Genomic DNA, 18,150 nt, shown 5'->3' with positions numbered 1-18,150 from the left:
GTTTTGTGTAAGGAAATTTTTTCTGATCAGTTACACCATTAGAGCCCAGGGCAACACGGTATCACTTAATGCTGAAATACAACTGATAAATAACATTGACACATACGTTTAAAATTCTGTTCCTGCAAAACACACTGAAATTAATAGCTTTGCCATATATGAGCCAAAAAGACTTCATTAAACTAGCAAGAATACATCACAATACCTAAAAGTAATGCTAGTAAGAAATACGCACAATCTATATTATGACAAAACTCCCAAATTTTATTGAGCTCCATAAAAAGAATCAAATGGGATACAGATCATACATCATTGTATGAAACATGATGATATAAAATGCTAATTCACCCAAAGTTAACTTATGGGCCTCATAAATTTCAGTCAAAATTTCCAACGTAATATTTTTGGTGAAAACTTGATGAAACGAGTGTACAGTCCGTGGGCTTTGGAGGAGATGGGACTAAAGGAAGAACGAGAGCCAGACATGTGACCTTGTAAATCGACAGTCCTCAAGCCAGAACACCCAGGAGTGACAAGGTGACAAGTCCCTAAACTGCAGGCTTTCAGGAGTATAAACCAGAGGGAGAGTGGACGGAATCCTTTAAAAATGGCGTTGGCTGTTGGTGCAGAGGGGTAAAATCAGCTTTTTCTGATTTGAACACCAAAATAAATTCCAGATGGAGCCAAGCTCTAAATGCAAAAATATTCTGCTGCATTTGTAATTAAGCAAATGCAAATTAAAATATCACTTTTCCCCGGTTACACTGGCAAATGTTTTTAAAAAACTGTTTGATTTTAGGAGAGAGTGAAGTGAAGAAAGCCGTTCACAGGCTTCTGGTGGAGGCTTATAAGGATTCTGTTCATCTAAAAATGTTCAGACTTTTTGATCTACAAGTCTATGTCTTGGCATCTAACCCCAGAAAAGACAGAAAGCTAGGCGGATAGACAGATAGGGAGTCACAGTTTTACTTACAAATACTTTTACTTCAAGTCATATTATAAGTTAAGTCCAAAATAGTTGGGATTTGTTAAATATTGTGTAATCCCCATAATGAAATGTTCAGTAGTCAAACAAAAACTTTAAAGATTAATGACATCTAGCATGCTTGTGATATAATGTTAAATTGGTGGTGCAGTGGTGTATGCCTATAATCTCAGTCACTGGAAAGGCTGAGGCAGGAGGACGGTGTTATGATTTATACAGATATTCCACCAAAGAGTCAAGTGCTTGTGAGTGGGGTTAAAGGTGATTGAATCTGGTGCACTATACTAAACGTACTGTTAGGCTGTGGGGCTTGGTCAGATGTGAGTGATGGGGTGTGGCCTGGCGAGTGAATCTCTTTTCTTGGCTTCTATGTTCACTCTCTGCTTCCTGTCCGCCAGGCTGTGAGTGAGTATCTTTCCTCCTGCTAGGTCCTTCACCATGTCTCTGACCATGCAAGGTTTAAAACTTCTAGAACATGAGCCAAAATGAAGTCTTCTTCCTTTAAATTGCAGGTGTTGGGTATTTAAAACTAGTGACTAGGAAAATGAGACCAAGACAATTTGGAGGCCAGTTGGGGCTACTTAATGAGACCACGTCTCAACAAACGAACAAGAAACAAGAAGCAGAGGCGGGCAGATAGCTCAGTGTTAGAGTGCTTTCTGAGCAGGCACGATAGACTTAGACTAGTTCTCAGTATCCACATCTCACACAAACAAAAGATGATCCATAACTCAATTTTATTGAAAATATATTAAAATACAAAAATTACAAATAAAACACAAGAAAATGATAAGTACTATCCCTATATAATGAGATTTTAATTATGATTATATTTTTCTCTATTTGTCAAATTTTCTAAATTAAAAATGAAATACTTTTGTGAATGGAAAAGGAATTATTTTAAAAAATAGTACCAACAACAGAAAAAAGCCCAGATCCTAATAGATTCATGGCTAAGTTCTACAAGAAATTAGAAATTTAGAGGAGATTTAATATCAATACTCCTCAAAGTCTTCAATGAAATTGAAAGGGAAGCAACTCATCCTAATTCATTCCTGGGGGCAAATAGTACTTTGATACTAAAACCAGAGAAAGACCCAACAAAAAAGAGAACTACAGGCCATCTCCCTAGTGAACACACATGAAAAAATGCTCAACAAAATGTTAGCAAACAAAATGTTAGCAAACAGAATGCAGCAAATCATCAAGAAGATTGTACACCATAGCCAAGTAGGATTTATCCCAGGAATACAGGGATGGTTCAACATACACAAATCAATAAATGTAATACACCATATCAACAAAGCAAAAGACAAACAAAACAAAGCAAAACAACCACATGATCATCTCAATAGATGCAAAAAAGCTTTTGGTAAAGTCCAACAGTCATTCATGATAAAAACCGTAGACACAGTCAGAATAGGTGGTCTCCACTTCAATCTGATAAAAGTCATTTATGACCAACCAACAGCCAACATCATACTAAGTGGACAAAAACTGGAAACTTTCAATATAAAATCAGGAGCAAGATAAAGATGTCCACTATCACACCTCCTATCCAATATAGTTCTGGAAATATTAGCCAGAGCAATCAGACAAGAGAGAGAAATAAAAGTAATAAGAATATGAAAAGAAGAAGTGAAATTATCACTATTGACAGGTGACATGGTGCTATGTAGAAGGCCCCAAACTCTCCACTAAAGGACTACTAGAGTAACTAAGGAGATTCAGCAGTGGAGTCAGATACAAAGTCAGTACTTAAAAATCAATAGCATTCTTGTACACAAACAACAAACTCAATGAGAGAAATTATGGGAATAACACCTTTCACAATAGCATCAAACAAACAAACAAACAAAACCTCGAAATACTTAGGTATCAGTTTTAAAAAGGATGTAAAAGATCTATATATCAAAAATTAGAGTACTCTGAAAAAGGAAATTGAAAAGGATATCAGAAAATGGAAAGATCCTGCTTGCTCATGGATAGAAAGAACCAACACTGTCAAAATGGTCATACTCCCAAAACCGTTATGTGGATTTAATGCAATTCCAATCAAAATACCTTTAGCATACCTCACAGATCTAGAGAAAATATTCGTAAAATTCATTTGGAAATAGAAGAGACCTAGAATAGCAAAGGAAATTCTGGACAACAAAGACAAGGTAGAAAGCATCACAATCCATGACTTGAAATTATACTACAAAGCCACTGTTATAAAATCAGCATGGCACTGGCAAAAAAACCAAACCAAAACAAAGCACCTCAAAAAACAAGCCTGAGGACTAGTGGAACAGATTCGGAGAAGCAGACACGACCACCTTATCTTTGACAAAGGGGCCAAACATGTTCACTGGAAGAAAGACAGCCTCTTTAACAAATGGTGCTGGAAAAACTACCATTACACATGCCGAAGACTTAAAACTAGATCTATGTCTATCACCACGCGCTAAACTAAAGTCAAAGTAGATCAAAGATCTAAATATTAAAACAGAAGCTCTGAAATCTATTGAAAGGCAAGGTAGGTAGAAATCTTGAAGTCATAGGTGTTGGGAGTTCACAAACAAAATGCAAACTGCACAGGAAGTGCTTCAAAGAATCCACAACTGGGATCCTGTCTTATTAAAACGTTTTTGCATTTCAAAAGAAATCACCAACAGAGTGAAAAGACAGCCCACAGAATGAGAAGAATTTTATCTAACTGTGTCTCAGACAAAGAACTTCTTCCTAGAATGTATAAAAGTTTGAAAAAAATTAGCCCCCCCAATTCAAAGATCCAATCCAAAAAGGGGCATCTAGATGAAGGAATATGCACTTCTCAGATGAAGAAATATGAATGGCAAATAAATATATGAAAAATGTTCAACATCATTGATCAAGAAATGAAGATTGAAATAACACTGAGATTCCATCTCACTCCAGAAAGAATGGATATCATCAAGATATCAACCACTGGGCCAGGGATTTAGCTCAGTGGCACAAGCACCTGCCTGGCAAGTGCAAGGTAATGAGCTCAATCCCCAGTAGCAAAAAAAGAAAGAAAGAAAGAAAGAAAGAAATCAGTCAATCAGTAACAAATCTCCGCTGTTGCTAGAAGTGTAGATTTGTGCAACCACTGTGGAAATCAGTGTGGAGGTTCCTCAAAAACTAGAGGTGTATGTCCTATTCAATCTAGCTATTTCCCTCCTGGATATTTTCCCAGAAGAACTGAAAACATCATACCACAATATGTTTATAGCTGCTCTATTTGGAAGGCCTAAATCTTGGAAGCAGCCCAAATGCCTGTTAACCATGGATGGATAAGAAAGATGTGGTGTTTTTATACAATGGAGTACTACTTGGCTGTAAAGAAGATTTTACAGGTAAATGGATGAAACTTGAGACCATATTCATAAGTGGAATAAATCAGATTCACATAGATAAACATCATATTGTCTTCCTAGTATAAATAAGACCTAAAATGTAGAACAGATATTGCGAAAATGAAAGTGAGAGGAAACTGCTCAAAAGGAAAGAAGTGGGATGGGAGAAAGAGAAATGAAAGAAGGGAAAAGATTATATACAAGATAATTGTGCTACTAATCTCATTAGTTCAAAAACAGTTTGTACTTTCATTGTTTGATCAGTTTTTCATGCTTATATGTTGTAATCTAGGCAACTACTTGGAAGATAACAATATGCAATATATTAAACATTGTTTTTTAAATGTTTTTATTTTGAAGTTAGTAAAATGCAATAGAACAAAACAGAACAAAACCATCAAGACAATGTGGTAAAGTTGGTACAGAACATCACAGAAGGTTACCGGGATAACAGTAATAGGTACCATAGTGCATCTTGTTATCTTCACAATAGTTGTCCATTCCATCAGGTATAGCAAAATCAAACCAAATGTAGAACATTATAAAACCTATCAAAACAGAATATTGAATAGAGCAGAACAATCAGAACAAAGCAAAACAGTGAAAACAATATTTGCCTTCAAAGAGAAGATAGAAGGAAATCCCCCTTATTTGCTATACTGCGTACGATCACCCTCTAAGAGTTGCTCAGACCTCCGCCCCCAGTTGCTAGCGGGAGTGGGGAGCAGGGTGGGGTGTGTGATTCTCAGCCCGCTCCTCAGTAGGCTCATGGAGAGCTGAATGGGTCCCTATCTGGCTGGCCCACGCAGCGCCTTACCAGGAAGGGGGGTGTGCTGCTTTCTTGCCCAGCACCCTAAGTTCCAACATGGCTCTATATTAAACATTGTCAGTTGCCTATGATTTTATTTTGAAATTGTGTATCATCGTTTTTGTACTTTTTTGCTTTTTAAAATAAAATTAAAAAAAAAAAAAGAATACCACCAAAGGAAATACTGAAAAAGAATTAAAGGTAAAAAATTGGAGCAGACAAGAGGAATAAATAAAAATGCTTAAATTTTCAGGAATGGACAAAAACTCTGAAGGTATGAAAGAAACGGAAAAATCGTCAGGGCAGGTGTCCATGGATGTGATGGTGATTTTCTAAAAGCAAAAGCCCGTTAAAAAGCTATCCAGAAGCTAGAAACATTCTTACAATAAAGTTGACAAGGCTCCAAGAATAAAACATCTCCTCCCTAAATACAGAAAAATTCAAGTATATTAATGGATAATTTAAATAAAAGAAAGAATAAAAGTTCAAGTATATTAATAGGTAATTTAAATAGAAGAAAGAATAAAAACATTTAGTAAATAGAAGGAAATAGTTCCAAGAAATCAAAGGAATATACAGAATTGTTATATTTTCAACATACACACAAATATTCCCAGCAACATTAAGTGAGAATGGAAAGGCGGATGCATTTATTCCTGATTTAATGAAACTGGAGAAACAGATGGAAGAAGCCATAACAGATAATATATATTAACATTAGCTCTTCCTAGGGAGGTAAATTAGAGCTCAGTGTCGAGGCCTCCAGAGATGGTTTTGGCTGGGGATCTCTATGGATGGAGATATGTGTGTGGAGGGGATCTGTCCGTCTTCTTATTCCTGCCAGCAGAGTAACTTTAGAGTAACCCTGAGAATCCAAACATGCACCCACGAATAGAAGGCTCTGTCTCCTAGTCTACAGAAGTTGCCACAGCAAATGCTTCTTTTCAGAAGCAATCAATGGTGTCTACGGGATAAGGAGTGCCTCTGTGAGGGAAGAGGAAGGCACGGAAAACTCACCCTGCTGGTGAGCATCTGTGGTTTTGTGGGTTTGGAACCTCACTTGCAAAGGCCTGCTGTGCCATTCGGTATGACGCCCAGGAACCAGAGCCTCGCTGGTTGGCAGGAGACTGAGGTTCCCAGGGGTTTGCATAACACCGGTGATAAACAATGCTGGCAGGTACCCAGCTCCTGGAGCAACACACTCATTGTGTAAGCCGTGTGGGTGGCGGTGGTGGCTGTGTGAAGCCACAGCTGCTGTGTGCATGTGTACTGGGCTCTCCACTACCAGGTCTGAGGCACCCTTGAAACCATCTGAGGCTGCCAGAGGGACAAAGACTTGGAGCCCACGCTGGGACTTGGAAACAGGGGCTTCTCTCTGTGGCTATGGTTGGTTCCCCACACTGAATGTGTTATGTCTGTTTGCTGCAGGGGACTAGTTTTAAAGTGAGGTGGTGGATGAGATCCCAAGCTGCCGTCCAGTGCATCCACTAGGCTTGGGGTAGCAGGTTTGCAGAGTAACCCTGCTGGCTGTGATGGCTATCGTCAGAACAGAGCTGAAGCTGAAGGCTTCTGAGGGCGTGTGTGCACATGCTTATAGCAAAGGTCACCACCTCTGGTGGCTGCCGTGGAGCTTCAGCGAGATAACGTGGAGAGACTTCAGTGCCGTGGACACTCAGTGTTCCAGTGGCTGGTGCAAGCCAGGGTTATGTTGTCCTGAAGGTGCCCAAAGCTGACATGCAGGTCATTGTGCCCTACAGGCAAACGTCTTGTAACTGCTTGAATAAAAAATTTAAATCCAGTCTGACACAATGTGGACCTTAAGTCTCAATGCTCTGTTGATTAATTGAATCAAATGGATTTAAATTTTGACCTCCTATCCATTGGGATTGATGTTACTAACTCAGTGTTTCCTACTACAATTTCTTTGGCTGCTTATCCTCCTCTTAGTGGAGTATTAAGGAGGTCTGTTTTGGATTACGTTTCCCAGATTTTGTTCTCTTGGAGAGCTTGATACAGTCTGACCTCAGTGGTTCCCACCTGGTGGAGAGGGGTTTAATTCTTTGCCTCTTATCACAGGATCCCTGTCCTCCACTTCCAGCCATCTCATCTCCCTCCCTATTGTTTGTCACTTTGAGAGAAGGAAACATATCTTCCAGGAGCAAATCTTGCTTTGAACCCAGGGAATAAAACCCCCGAGAAAACATACCACGGAGGCATTGCACAGGCAAGAGAGGATTGGTTTGGCTGCCTGCCTGCCTGTCATCTGGTTCAACCTGATTTCCTGCAGGCTGGGGAAGAGGGTGGGTCCGTGTTTATTTTATTACAGTCTATTCTTTCTCTTCAGGGTGTTTTTCCCTAGTCCCAAAGATCGTGTTTGTGCTTCTCTGCACACCTGGGCTCTCATGTCAGACCCCAACTCAGCACGCTGCAGGAATTAAAGTGGAGCACCAGAAAGAGTTGTCTCTGTGCTGCCACAAAACCTCTGCCAAGAAAGCCGTCCCTCCAGCAGCACTCCCAGGAGGGCCTCCTATTCAGTGGGCATATGTTTGGACACCCAGGGGTTACTCTGAAGTTACTCTCTGCAGGGACAAAAAGATGGACATTTCCACACATCTGATTTTACAGATAGCCCTAGAGGAAGTCGATCTAGAGAGGCTTTTGTGGCTGCAGTTTTGATATTTGTACAGTATTTACTGAATTTACTGAGCTGCTAGCCACCCTGGCACTTTTAGCTTGGCTGGTTCAAAGATCTCTGGGTGCTCCTCAGAATTCGTTAAATCTGCCTGTTCAGCATAGGTTCATAGATTCAGCAGTCAGGGAGAGGGCCTTGGGAAGCCCAGGGCAGTGATGGAAAACTAATTTTCAACCTGTCAGCTCTGTGCGTGGTCAAGTTCTCTTGCTGTCTTGGGTTGGGGCTGAGGGAAACAATCGCTGGAAAGTTTCCTTCTAGTTAAAAAAATACATGATTTTAGGATTTGAGAAATGCTATGCTTCCTATTTTATTCTGAAAATAGGGACCATGGCTTTTGAGTTCAATCTGGGTTAAAATCCAGTTTAGTTTTTTTCTGGTTTTATGGCTCTGGGATTTTGGCTCCTCGACTTTGAACAGGAGATAATGATGTGCATTTCGCAAAGTTGTTGCAGGAACAGTGCTCGGGCACAAAGAGACTCTTGTGCAGCCTCAGCACATGGCTGGCACTCAGAGCGTGCAAGCCCTGCTCCAGCTGGGTGTCCGCGTGGCGTCTCACCTGGTTCCTGCAGAACTGGGGCAGGGGGTCCGCTGGGGAAAGAGACAAGGGCAACTTGAGAGAGAAAATGAAGGGATCATACTCAGCAGCCCCTTTCATCAGAGCAAGCTGCTTTCTCCCTCGTGCACTCCAGGGCTGCTGCTGGGTAATTAGTGTCTCCGAGCCAAGGCCAGCACACAGTGAGAGCCTTTGTTTCAGGCCTGTAAGTTTCAATGCAGGATGGAAGAAGCAAACCCCAGTTCATCTGAGAGACACTCGCATCTGATTCTGTGGACTGGCTGAGGAAGAGCCTGCCTGGTGGCTGAGGAGAGGATGGTGAGCAGGGTGGCCAGGCAGTGTGAGGGCCCAGAGGACCCTGAGATCCAGAAGGACGGTGTTTGCCTCCAGGAGGCAGGCGCTGGCCAGTTCAGCATGGCTGAGTGGTGACAAGCCCTTGTTCCTGCTGATGTGATCTTTCCAGAGAAATGCCTAAGAAGCCTGTCCTAGAAGAGACCCTAGAAGAGAAGCACTTTCTAGGTTCTCCTCAACCCCTGGCTGTCTAATGTCTTTCAATTTGAATGCTGTGAGAATTACTGAATGAAATTCTGCAAACACTGAAAATTTGTTGTATTAATGGTGGCAGGTGCAGAGCTGATTATTGATAGACATGTAAGTACTTTCAAAGTGGAGATACTGGGCAACAAATAGATAGTTCTGTTAAAGAGAATGGTGTATGAGAAAGAACTTTGGACAAGATGAGTTGTATGGGGACAGATTAGAGATTGAAAAGGGAGGAGGGAGGAGGGAGGAGGGAAGGGGGAAGGGGGAAGAGGGAGGACATTTTCAACCAGTATTCTGGGCCATATAGATTCGGTAGACACAAAGCCTTAGCATCCTTCTTTTCTGGCGAGGGAAGAATGTCGCAGTGTCTAAGTCCTCTGGTGACTTTCATGAGCCCCTGGTACATTTACATGGTGGAGGAAAACAAATCTGATATTTTTATCACCTTGCCCTGGGTGGTCCTCAACCCAGTCTTCCCAATCCCTTCTAAATGAAGAATATCCTCATAGACAAATGTGTTTTAAAATCCACATCATTATATATATATATATATATATATATATATATATATAAAATGTTATATACTTTACCTATTTTTTGAGGGGGGAGCCATATGAAGGAAAGTAGCATTTATTGATGCTTTTCATCCTGAGACAGCATCTTGCTGTGTAGTTCAGGCTGGCCTTGAACTTACTGTGCGGCCCAGGATAGCCTCGAAATCATGGCAGTCCTCCTGTCTCAGCCTCCTGGGTGCTGGAATCATAGGCTTGCATTATCAAACCTAGCTTATTGGTGCATTTTTATGTATAAAAAACTACAGTTTTTTTTTTTTTTTTCAGTTTTAGTGCTTTATAGGGAAAGACTACTGTTACTACTCCTGTGTCCTAGGGGCGGGTGGTGACACATTTCATATCAGTGGGATTCTTAGAGATTTCTGGGGCAAGGAGAAAGCATATCCGAGGCTCTGACAATTCTGGGCTGCTAAAGAGTGAGGGTTTGAAAAAGGGACTTTTGTTTAGCGAAGTATCAAGCCTTTGTCCCTAGAAACTTAGGCAGTGGGTGGAAAGCCAGTTTGTCCTGTGTCTGCGTCACATGGAGGTGACTATCAAGCTCGGGGCTGGGGGATCCTGTGCCCGGTGAGACCCTGAAGACGGAGAGGTGGGAAGAAGCGAGGGAAATCTCCAGGAGGGATGGGTACACGGGAGGCCTAAAGGGCAAGGCAGAAGGCTGGACCCACAGTGAGGGCAGACAGTGGGAAGCTGCCATGGTACCCAGCCCTGAGGCTGCTGCAACCACAGAAGTGGAACGTCTGGAGTTTGGTTTTTCTTTGCTTCTTGAGGTCCCAGACCATCAGTATGACCTGCTTCCTACACAACACCTCCTGTAATGGTTTGCAAGGGTTGCCGCCTGGATTGCAGAGTCTGTGTGGCTGCAGAGCTGGTGAAGGGGACAGATGAGTGAAATCAAAGTTTGGACAGAATTGAAATTTGCAGCCAGTGTGACCAGGAGGCTAGACACAAGGCTCTGGGAATGTCAAGGTGGCTGTGAGTCTTTGCCAGGGTACAAGCTTGTGCTTGAGCCAATTTTATTTAGATCTTATGAGGCAGTGTGACCTCAGCTGACACCCACTTAGATTTCAGTCATATGCTTCAGTTAACATGATCTGTGTTTTTCGGAGGAGGGAAACAAAATGTAGAAATACTCATACATTTTCCCAGCAACGCAGTCCTTAAGTGGTGACTGGTCGCGAGGGTTTCCCCATGTTCATGCCTGTGAAGGGGAGGACCAGGACCCTTAAGGGGTTATAGTTACCCTGTCAAGGACTTCTGCACCACGCCAGGGGCCAGCAAGCTTGTCATAAGACTCTCAAGCATTGCTGACCGCTCTGTCTCTGTTGTGGCTCTGCGATTCTATTGCTACAACTCCCATCCTACAGCATTCAGTTATTTATCAGATGTCTGTAAGTGAATGGAAGGGCCACCCTGCAGGTTTTGGAGAGGACAGGGCAGTGTGAACATGGATGAGACAAAGGAGGTGGTCCTGGCCTTTTCCCCGAGAGCCATCTGCTGAAAGTTACATACAGTTCTTCCAGACAAACTAGCACACCTGGTCCTGGTTCCTTTTCATCTGATAAAGCCCAAATGAAGGAGCTGCTTCCTTGGATAAATCACATCACCCTCTTAATCTCATGGGCTGTGTGTGTATGTGTGTGTGTGTATGCTGGTGAAAAGTCATCTGTAAGGCTTCTTGTGGCTCTGAAATGCTCACATGCTGTAGAAGTCTACCCAGTGAGTGTTGCCTGGCTCACCTTTCCTTGTCTCTCTCTCTTGCCTTCTTTCAAAGCGATGAACATTCACGCCTTCTTCTCTGCTACTCTATTTTAAGGCTGGTAGAATGATTGCATTCAAAAGCTTCCCAGGAAAAAGAAAAAAAAAAAGTAGCTGGAGTAGCCAGCAAGCAGTGGAGGAGTGTGTAGCTGTGAGCCTTGGTGTTGAGTTGTAAAAGCTGTGTGTGTCTACTGTATGATAGCCTGGATTTTTCTGCATGTGTGTGTGTGTGTGTGTGTGTGTGTGTGTGTGTGTGTGTGTGTGCATGCGTGTGTGTGTGAGTTTGAGAGGCAAACGTAATACTCTCGTGTTTCCTTTATTTTACTTTCTAGGAAAACATAAGAGGAATTCATTTTCTTTGGGATTAAGGAAATCTCTTCTTTTTTGTTGGCAACACGAGGTTTTAGCAGATCTCTGATCTTGTGCTGAAAAGAATACAGCACTACAATGGTGCCCGGAGATGGGGGCTTGAACTCAATTTGGATTACCAGGTACGGCTGCGTAGCCTTGTGACACAGATAGTGGCAGTCTTTGGAGAGAGTGCTGACGGAAAGACCTCTGGGACCCAGGTTATTGTTGCATCTCATCTGAGGCCGGTTACCGGGAGGCTGAGCCTCACAATCTGATGCTCCGAGGGACAGGTCTGTATCAAGCTGTCAGCCCAGTGACGGCCATGTGCTACTGGGGAAGAGTCAGGAGAGACACTGGGCAGGAAGCTCCAGAGAATTGAGGTGCTGGCTAAGCCATCCACCCTCCGGCAGCCTCAGCTAGTCCCTCTGTAAACCCAGGTCATTCACATCTGGGTCGCAGGTCTTGCCAGCCTTGAGGTACAGACGCCAGGGAGGTGACACCTTTTGGAGGCTGCTAGCCTGTCTCGGAGTCACTGCAGGACCTCAGCGCTTCCCTCTGCTCTGGCTCTCACGGAGCTCCTTTCTCTGGCTCTCACGGAGCTCCTTTCCTGAGCATTTCCCAGTGGTGATTTACACGTCTGCCGACACATGTCCACGTGTGTTTTTCCACTCCTGCCTTGATGCCTCGCTTTGTCGCCTATGTGAAGCAGACCTGCTGCTTCCTAGAGTTCCACAGAGTCAATCATATGAAAGTTAGGCAAGCCCCTTCTACCTCCCCCGTGACTCCAACCTGGGTGCCGGGGACAGAATCCTGTCATGTTCTGCATTTCCTTAGGTGGCCCCAGATACCGTGCAAATCTCTCCCATTTTCAGTCAAACAGAATAGGTCCTAGCACCTCACCCAAAGATGCCAGGATGCTGCTGGTCCCACCTCAGCCCAAAGCCTGCTCTGCTTCTCTGCTATGCAGTGTGGCCATGCATCACAGGGCTTACGTGAGTGACACTAAGTGACATTTGATAACGAGGGAGCCCACAACTCTTGAGTGCTTACTATTTGCTAAGTGTGTGCCAAGCTTGTCTTGTGCCTTGTCTCTGGGACTCTGAAGAGCAACCTGTTTCAGAAAGAGCCTCAGGGAAGAGCGGGGGTGTAGAGCAGGAATGTGCCAAGAGCAGACTGAAGTGCAGACAGCCTGATTCCAGCAGCATTCTTAAGCTTCATGCTGTGCATGCAGCGGCTCCCCAGAGACTGGGGCATGCGTAGCTCTGCAGTGCTGTCAGTCCTAGCTGACATCTGATGCTGTCGCCTCAAGCTGCTCCCAGCTGCCTTGGAGATGGTCACAGGAGTGGGGAGAGAGGTGGAAGAGAAGGACAGAAGCACAGAAAGGGCGGCCCAGGTGCATGGTCCCAACATGTGATGCTTCCACTTCTGACTTAGCTCAATTTTACAATGGTGGGAGAGTGATACCCACGCAGTAGAATTTGTACTTCGAAGACTAAATTTGATCTCCTTCTGGGTTAGGAACATGAGATCTTGATCTTTCAAGCTGTAGCTCCACTCCACGCCATCACGAGGGGAAGCAGCTGGGACTCTACTATGTGCTGTGTCCTGAGCTAGAATCTCGGCAGCTTTGGTGCGGCTGATGCATTTACAGCCCACAATATTTTTGACTTGCAATGAGTTTATCAGCATGTTACCCCATCACAAGTGGAGGAGTGTTCCTTCTGCCAGTTCTCAGGAGAAGCTATGGGTCAGCTGGAGTTTCAGATGGGGACTTTTAGGGCAGAGGGGGTTTCATGAGAAGAGGTGGAGAAAACAGAATTTGAGGCAGGGGACTCAGTGGTCATCACCTCTGAAAGCCAGCATTTCTCAGATGTTGGAATTTTCTCATGTCAGAATTATTTAGTATGACAGTTGAAGATTGTTTGGGAGTGTTAGTTTAAAAATAGCTTGCTTATACCTAGCATTCAGGAGGCTGAAGTAGGAGGGTCTTCAGGAATTTGAGGATAGCCTCGATAACAGTGAGTTCAAGGCCATGCTGAACTACATAGTGAGACTCCGTCTAAAAAACAAAACAAACAACAAACAAACAAACAAAACAACTACAACCACCACCACAAAACAAAACCTAACAAATTATAACGATCAAATGGAGATGGTAATTCCTGCCCGGTGGGGACATTGTCAGGATCAGGGGTCCACAATGGTGGTTATGGAGAGGCCAGTTCGTTCCTCAGTGTCCTGTTAAGATGTCTCTACTTTCTACCTTATTTCTGGTTCTGCCTTATTTCTTAAACTCTCAGTGAAATCTTAGACTGCTGCCTTGCTGGCCTGTTCTGAGACCTTGATGACTCCCTATCGAATATCAAACTTTCTTGGCCAACATCGAAGAGCGAGCAGCCCAAACTACCTGGCCACCTCCGTTTCCTATTCATCTCTGCGCTATCACTACGGGGCAAAGGGAATCTAACTGCTGCCCTCTCAATACTCCCGTTTTTTTCTATTGCCTCTGTGTCTCACGTTCCCTCCTACGTGGAGCGTGGTTTTAGAGATGATCAAATGTGATAATCCATGGGGGTGCTCAGACAGCAGCTGGCACGTGCCGAATGCTCCCCATGAGTTAAAGGTGAGTTTCAGTGGCTCCACAACTTTATCTTAAAGAAGATGTTGTTATGGCTGATATCCAGACTGGCCCCCAAAGGCCTCCGTCACTCCTAGATGGGGCTTTGGAAGCAAACTGGACTGTGAGGATGCTATAACTGCCTTGCTGAGCAGGGATCAGGTTGGAAGAGACACCCACGAGGGATGTGACCTGGGTGGGTCCCTCTCCCTCTCCAGCCTCCTTTGTCTCTTTCTGTTTGCTGGCCGAGATGACATGACAGCTTCCTTCCTCCTAGGCTCTTCTGCAGACCATTTTTGTGGCTAAACCTGCTGAACTGTGAGCCTCTCCTCCTACGACTTCCTTTTTTATCAATCAATAGGGACAAGTCTATTTCCCTAAATGGGTAGCCCGAGACTGTGCAAGACGCATCTCCTGCAGAAATCCCCGGGAAGTCACTTGACAACTCAGCTCATTTCATCGGTGTTTATTTTGTGTCTTTCTTTCTAGCCACGTGGTCTTTATGTGCCTCAGTGACTCTTGGGCAGCCTCCATTTAGGACCTAGTGAGGCTTGTAGGTGAGACTGTTTCCAAGTTTGTGAATGAACTTTCCACTATCATGGAGTTCATCCTTTTGATTCGGGGGTCCGGTGGGTTTTGATGTTCAAGATCGAGCTGCAGAATCAGTATTTGCCTCCAGGAATGCCTTTGTGTTCTTTTAGGAGAAATTAATCCTGTATGTTATGTAATCAGACAGAAAAAATTGTAAATTAAATATTCTGTTTATGTGTCTCCTATAGATCAGTCTTTTGATATCTCATTTGTAATATTAATTTTTATGTTTTGGAAATAATGTATCATTGTTAAAATGAAAATAAAAGTAAAAAAATCCCATACTACTACTCTACAAAAGTTGACAGTTTTTGAATTTCTCTGTTCATTTCCTTTAATATGTGTATATCATTTTTTGCATAGCAGAATAGAGCGGATAATAGTAATTCTAATAAAAACTAAAGCCACTACTTATGAGCCCTAAATACTTGCTAAAGAAAAGTGTGTCACTTGTGCCCTTCTGCACTGAACTGAGCAGGGTAGCCCAGGGTCAGAAGCAGCTCTGAAATGATCGATGGCTCAGACCTGACCGGGGCAAGTGGTCCCGGGACCCTTGAGCGCCCTCCTGTCTCCTGCCGCACTCACTTCCTGTCCGCTGACCCCACACTGTGCAGGATGGGCTGCACTGCCGCAGAGCCCTGGAACTCTGGTGTTGCCTGATCCAGAAAAACCAGGTAGTCTTGGAAGGTCAGATCATCTCCTACGAATGTTTGTAAGATGCCGATATCAGTGCTTCGGGCCTGACGGAGGCTCGCATGTGGCCAGGACAACAGCGTGAACCTGTCCTTGCCCTGGTCATCCAAACACAAGCCATCCGTGTGTGCAGATGGGGTTTCAGGCAGCCTTGCCAAGAGTCAGGAAGCAGAGGCACTCAGAGGCCCAGGGAGTGAGGTTTCAGGGCCACCCCGGGGGTCCAGAAGCAGAGCAAGCTGGAGCTCCGCAGCCAGGCAGAGGCAGATGGGAGCCGGCAGCGGGTGCCTGCCCAGTGGGTCCTTGGGACTTGCGTGTGTCACTTCCTAGGGCCTCAGAAAACGCTCACTGGTTGGATGGATGAGTGTACAGGAGAGTGTAAGGCCATGTGTGACAAAGCATGTGAATGTGTACATACCTGTATGCACATATATGAGTGTGTAAGCATGTGTATCTGAGTGTGAGTGACATAGTGTGTAAGTGTGCAAGCCAGTGTGCAAATGCGGTGGGATGAGTACTGACAAAGAGCCACGCTGCAATTCCTTTTGTCGCCCTGCTAGATGACAAAGGGTGCTGATTGTTTTGCACTTAACGTTCTCTCCAATGCTGTGAGGTCGATCTTACCATGTGGTGTATCAGAGGTGAGCAGGAGACTCAGAGAGACTGAGCTCCCTGCCCAAGTTCATGCTGGTGGGGGCAGAGCTGGGCCTTGACCCTGCTTGGTCCCTGAAGCCGGTGACCGTCTCACTGTGCCATGCCGACCAGCTCGGCAATACACTGCCAGGCCCTGGTGCTGCTGTGAGGTGTAAGGGTGGGAGACCACGTCATAGGGAGAAGCAGGAGCTGCGCTGGTTTTGAAAAATCCTGGAAAATGCTGTTACTTAGGGGTCAGCAGGATGTTGGCAGAGGACAAAGTTGAAACCTCAAATGCATGCTTGAATGTTTCTGAGAAAATCTGAATGATGAGAAGGAAGAGGCCCATGAGAAGGACACCTTCCTGCCTCTATGTCAGCGCTGCAAAGGATGGACGTTTCCACCAGCGTGCAGGCCTCTGGACCCAGCTTTCCACGGGAACAGACTGCAGAGCTGGTGGCCAGACGGACGCCGTTACAGAAAGCATTCTGTACCGATTCCCTTCTCCAGATTCCTTCCGGTAAGTTCCCAACCCAGGGAAAGCATCCAGGCCAAGCGAGTGAAAAAAGGCACTGTTTCCAAAGCATAAAGAAAACCCTTTACCCTTTTACTTTTAAAATCCCAGTATCCATGACAACTAGACAGAGGGAGGAAAATGGCCGTCCCTCCCCTCTGCATTGTTCAACTTCGCAGTTCCTGCAGCAGCTGAATATACGGGGCCCAGCCAGATTCTCGGGGTGCTTTCTTCTTTCTCCATCCCCCTTTATTGCAGGCCCTCCTCAGTGCCAACCCGGCTTTGTCTTTGGCTGGAGACGTCTGTGAGAAAGAGGGTGGGCAAAGTGTCAGACTCTTGGTGCTTTTGAAAAGCCTTTGAGATGGGAGAAATTGGTGGAACAAAGGCAGGGAACAAAAAACTCTGGATGGCTCACCCCTGTCTCCGAGGGACTTTATCATCTTAAACCTCGGGACTTAGAGAGTCTGACTTGGCCTTTCCCAGCGATGGCTTGGCAGGGAGACAGAAAGAGAGGTCTAGGAAACTGGTCGGACCACAATCTCAGGGAGCTGACTTCCCAGGCAGACACAGCCTGGTCGGCTTAGCTTGGGGGCCTCTCCTTCTCTTTTCTCCTTCCTTCCCTCCCTCCTTCTGTCTTTCCCCCCCTCACACTTCCCTTTCACCTTTTCCTCTCGCATATTTCTGGTTAATATCTTCCCACTTGAAAAAAACCTGAACAATTAGACTGAGCTTCAATAACAATTAGACAGAGCAATCAATTCCTTTAAATAATTTGTCTCAAGGAAATAATCTGATATTTGCACAAAGCTTTATGTCCCGGGTGATTTAGCACAGTATCATGAAATAAAGAAAATACGGATGTGACTTCCAGTAAGATTGCCCAGTACATTATGCCTTGTTTGGCAGAATGGTGATTTTTTATTCAATGCCTCTATAGCTGCCTATTGGGCGCTGGGTCTCTGGAGATCAGTGGCCAAACAGATGTGGTCCCTGCCCAGGTGAAGTGCAGGGCTGGAGTTAGATAAGGCAGGTGTGAATGCAAATCCCAGTTCACTCAGCCACATCGGGAGACTGAAGATTTCTCTAAAATTGATAGCCTCATGCTGGGGTCTGAATGATGAGCTGGAAACACAGGACAATGCACGGTGTGGGAAAGGGGCCAGGTGAGGCAGGGGAGCTGCCATGGTCCCAGTGAAGACCCACACTGGGGAGAAGCACGGGTTGTCTAGGAAAAAAGAAGGGGTGGGCAGCTGTGGGGGTGGAAAGGCAGCAGGCCAAGCAGGGCCCTCTGGAATCTTTATTCTAAGAGCAGTGGGCAACTTCGGTGTGGCCAGGGCCGGGCTACAGGCTCTGAGGGCGCAGAAAGCGCTCTCAGGCTGCAGAGTGGACAAAGGTTCGTGGGGGCGCAGAGGTTCATGTGGCAGCGGCAGGACACGGTAGCAGTGCCTCCCTTCTGGGCACCTCTGGAATCCACTGAGGAGCCA

General features: G+C 44.8%; 1 long non-coding RNA gene across 1 annotated transcript; it reads left to right on the top strand.

Moving 5' to 3' along the window:
• The first annotated feature begins 8,335 nt into the window (after positions 1–8,335).
• Positions 8,336–15,129, top strand: LOC134476369 (uncharacterized). The gene is made up of 2 exons (XR_010047948.1): positions 8,336–9,051; positions 11,603–15,129. It is a non-coding gene; the product is annotated as an uncharacterized LOC134476369 (long non-coding RNA).
• The last annotated feature ends 3,021 nt before the right edge of the window (positions 15,130–18,150 follow it).

Source organism: Cavia porcellus, unplaced genomic scaffold (genome assembly GCF_034190915.1).
Source record: "Cavia porcellus strain 051 isolate PalLab524CR breed Dunkin Hartley unplaced genomic scaffold, mCavPor4.1 scaffold_6, whole genome shotgun sequence".
Classification (NCBI taxonomy): Eukaryota; Metazoa; Chordata; class Mammalia; order Rodentia; family Caviidae; genus Cavia; species Cavia porcellus.
The sequence above is the reverse complement of the archived record's forward strand: the minus strand, read 5'-3'. Positions and strand labels throughout refer to the sequence as shown.